Here is a 3,933-nt window from a genome sequence, read left to right on the forward strand (position 1 = left end):
CCTGTTCCCTTCCACCTGGGCGTCCCACCTCATCTCAGGCCGGCAGCAACGGGTCAGCTGGCCACAGACTGAACCTCCAAGCCAGGAGGCCAGAGTGCATCTCCCCTCCGGGTGGTTCTGGTCAGGCATGTGGTAACCGTGGTAACCGTGCACCCGTGGACTGACCAGGGAGTAGGTTTAGGACTGGACGCTCCTGCCATTCATGGGAGGTTTGCGCATGGACTCACAACCGTTTCCTAAATCCCAGATTCTGTCATTTTCAAAGCTCAAGCCATTTCCTTCCGGATGGCCCTGTTTCCAGCCTGCCCTCACCGAGAATGCGCTCTACTAGTGATTACTGAGACTCTCCAGCCGTCCTGCCCATTAGCACACCACAGCTGGCTCCCAGGCCGCCAGACCCCTGGACCTCCTGCCGCCCACTGAGGAGAGAAGAGCGATTTTCTGAGGACCTTGTTAGAAGACCACTCTCTTATTTTTTTTTAAAGAGCACACTCAGAGGGCATGTTTCAGGCAGTCCTTCTCATGCGTCTTTGAGAAATCAGACTCACAGTAATTTTTGTTATTCTCTCCCAGGCTCCAGTAACCACCATTCCACTCCCTGCTTCTCTGAGATCAACTCTTTAGCTTCCACAAAGAAGTGAAAAACTGCTATTTCTCTTTATGTGTCTGGTTGATTTCACTTAATGTCTCCCATGAGCTAGTTTTAAATAGAAACTGTACAACAAATTCTTTTATGTCAGATTTAAACTTTATTCTGAAGAGATAATCGGAAATGGTCACATATGTTCATGTAGGAAAATGTTCATTAAAATATTTACAGGACTGGAGATGATCTGATGTTTAGCCAAAGGGGAGAGATCAAGTTTGTTTAAGAGAGATGTAAGTTTTTTGAGCATCTCAATAGATGCAGAAAAAGAATCTGACAAAATATAGCACCCCTTCCTGTCAAAACAGTAGAAACACTAGGGACAGAAGGAGCACACCTCAACATTGGTAAAAGCTATCTCTGCTGAACCCAAGGCCAGCATCATTCTAAGTGGAGAAAAGTTGAAAGCACTCACTCTAAAAACTGGAAGAAGACAGGGTGCCCTCTTTCACCACTTCTATTCAACTTCATCCTTGAAATTGCCAGAGCCATTGGACAAAAGAAAGAAATTAAAGGGATACAAATAGGTAAAGAAGAATTCAAACTCTCACTCTTTGCTGAGAGGATCATGTCATCTTCTTAAATTTTTTATTAGAGCATAATAGTTACACATAGAAGCTGGGTTGATTTTGAAAAGATCCTCCGTGATTTAAAGGTCTGATTTACCCCATTCAGTCCCCGTCCCCCCATCTCCCTCCCCTCCCCCATTCTCCTTTCTCTGCTGATCTTTCTTTGGGTCATTTATCTGTTAATTTCTGACTGGTGCTTTCTACATATACACACAGGTGCGGTTCCCTGTGTATACTTCTATGTGCACATAACATGATCTGCGTAAACCTTTCACATTTCCTCCCATCCCAAACCTTTCCCCCCCTCTCAGTCTCCTTCTACTCCACTGATCTTCCCTGTATTCTTAGGATAGCCAACCCAACCCACCTCGTCACCTTCTTCCCTCTGTTTTGCTCTAGCCCTGATAATGTCATCATCGTACAGGAATAGTCAACTTGTGCCTTTCCAAACACAGACATCAAGATTGATGTAAAATGAGAAAAACTCTACATTGGAAAACACTGAAGGCAGCACCGACTGCTTCTGCAGATGATGACTCTGCTTTGTAAATTTTTTTCTTAATTTTTTACAATGAAAATATACTTCTCCAAAAATCCTATGCTTACATAAAAGGACAACAGGAGACAGAGATTACTGAGACAGTGAGAAATGACTTCACACCATTATGAGGTCTAACGGCTTTCTGTTGGCTTCTAGCAATTCTCTGGTTACTCCCACCCACCATCACCCCTGCAAATGTGTGCGGTTCCGTGGGTCTGACTCCCTGAGACCAGTCCCACAGGTTATCAATCTCCAGGCTGCTTTTCATTCAATATTATTTGCCATGTTGCCGCAGATTAACAAGCCCGTTTGGGGTGCTCTCAGTCCATTCTCATCATGGTTTCTTTTTCTCTGTTTTGTAGCTATGACACCATTGGAAATGAGCAATCAAACATTTGTCACTGAATTCATCTTCTTGGGATTTTCCAACCTCTCCAACCTACAGGGCTTGTTCTTCCTGGTCTCTCTGGTCATTTACCTGACCACTCTCCTGGGGAACATGCTCATAATAATGGCCACCAGGGTCAGTCCTGCTCTCCACACTCCAATGTACTTTTTCCTCAGCAATTTGAGCTTCTTGGACATCTGCTACACATCCACCACCATCCCAGTACTGCTGGTGAACTTCTTCCGGGAGAAGAAGACCATTTCCTATGAGGGCTGCCTTTCCCAGATCTTCTTCTTTGTGACAAGTGCCGGCACAGAAGGCGTCTTACTGGCTGCCATGGCTTATGACCGCTCTGTGGCCATTTGCCGTCCTCTTCAGTACCCCGTCCTCATGAGGGTGAAGGTCTGTGTTGGTCTGGTGACTGGGTCCTGGCTGTGTGGGCTGGTGAATTCGGTCACACACCCGGTGCTGGCCACCACACTCACTCTGTGTGGGCCCCACCAGATCAGCCACTTTCTCTGTGACATCCCATTGCTCCTGAAGCTCTCCTGCTCAGACACCTCTGTCAACGAGTCTGTGCTCCACGTGGCCAGTGCCACCATTGGCCTGAGCCCCTGCTCTTCCCTGCAGCCTCCTACACACTCATCATGGCGGCCATCCTCAGGATTCCCTCTGCCCAGGGCAGGAGGAAGGCCTTCTCCACCTGTGCGTCCCACCTCACTGTGGTGGTGCTCTTCTAGGGAACAGCCAACTTCAACTATGACAGGCCCAGAGAGGGCCACTCCCTGGACACGGACATCCTGGTCTCTGTGCTCTTCTGTGTGGTGACCCCCATGTTGAACCCCATCATTTACAGCCTGAGAAACAAGGAGGTCCAGAGTGCCCTGAGGAAGCTGGCTGGAAGGTGTGCATCCCCTTGCACGATCAAAGTCTAGACCAATCTTCAAACTGGAGTATACAGTCATCTGAAAAAAGATACCTCCCAGGGACTTGTATGCACCTGGTTGGAGAGTCTGTATCTGGAGCTTCAACTCCAACTCCCACTTTTAAAATCTCTGAGACTCCTTTCTCTCCTCCCTTTTCACAAGCACCCTTTTCCCACTTTCAGGTCCAAGTGTGTCGGATACCATCTCAGCACCGTCTCTGAGCTTCTGTGTTCTCCCCACACCAGAGGGACAGAAAGTCCGAGAACCTCGTTTCCCACACTCCCCTGCCTGCAGGCCTCCATTTCAGGAGGCTCTGTCAAGATCAGCCAAACTCTAGGTAGAGAGGAAGAAAGGAAAGGAAGAAAGTGGGTTCTTCTGGACCCCCATAGCGCAGCGGCAAACCAGCCCCTGCAGTGGCAGGGGCTAATCTCCTGGGTGCCAGGAGCTGTGTGCAGGCTCCTACGACAGCTGTTCCTGAATGTGGGTCACAGTGGCGTGGAACGAGCGTCTCTTTACAGGGAAGTTAGGGTTTCCATATATGGGGTGGTGTCACCTGCCCTGTTTTCCTTTTTTCTTCCAGATCTCCCAACCATTTTATAACTTTTTTCTGTGTCAACTTCCTCTACCCTGAGACATCAAGAGTCGTTTTTCATTTCTACCTGACCCCGGTTGCACTCACCGCAGTAGTGGTTCACATCAGTGGTGGTTCTAGATAACAGACCCTCAGGTAGGTTAGATGTCTGACCTGATGGAATTGAATATGGTGATGAGGTCACAGCCAATGGGAAATGGGACCTGATAATTCCTGGTGTGCAATAACACAACAGATATTTTAAGTTATCGTTGCCTGAAATCAAATGTCT

At 47.9% G+C, this 3,933-nt stretch overlaps 1 pseudogene; it reads left to right on the forward strand.

Moving 5' to 3' along the window:
* The first annotated feature begins 2,120 nt into the window (after positions 1–2,120).
* LOC107160377 lies at positions 2,121–3,079 on the forward strand (annotated as a pseudogene).
* Positions 3,080–3,933: the final 854 nt, after the last annotated feature.

This window comes from Marmota marmota, unplaced genomic scaffold (genome assembly GCF_001458135.2).
Source record: "Marmota marmota marmota unplaced genomic scaffold, marMar, whole genome shotgun sequence".
In the NCBI taxonomy this organism is placed as follows: Eukaryota; Metazoa; Chordata; class Mammalia; order Rodentia; family Sciuridae; genus Marmota; species Marmota marmota.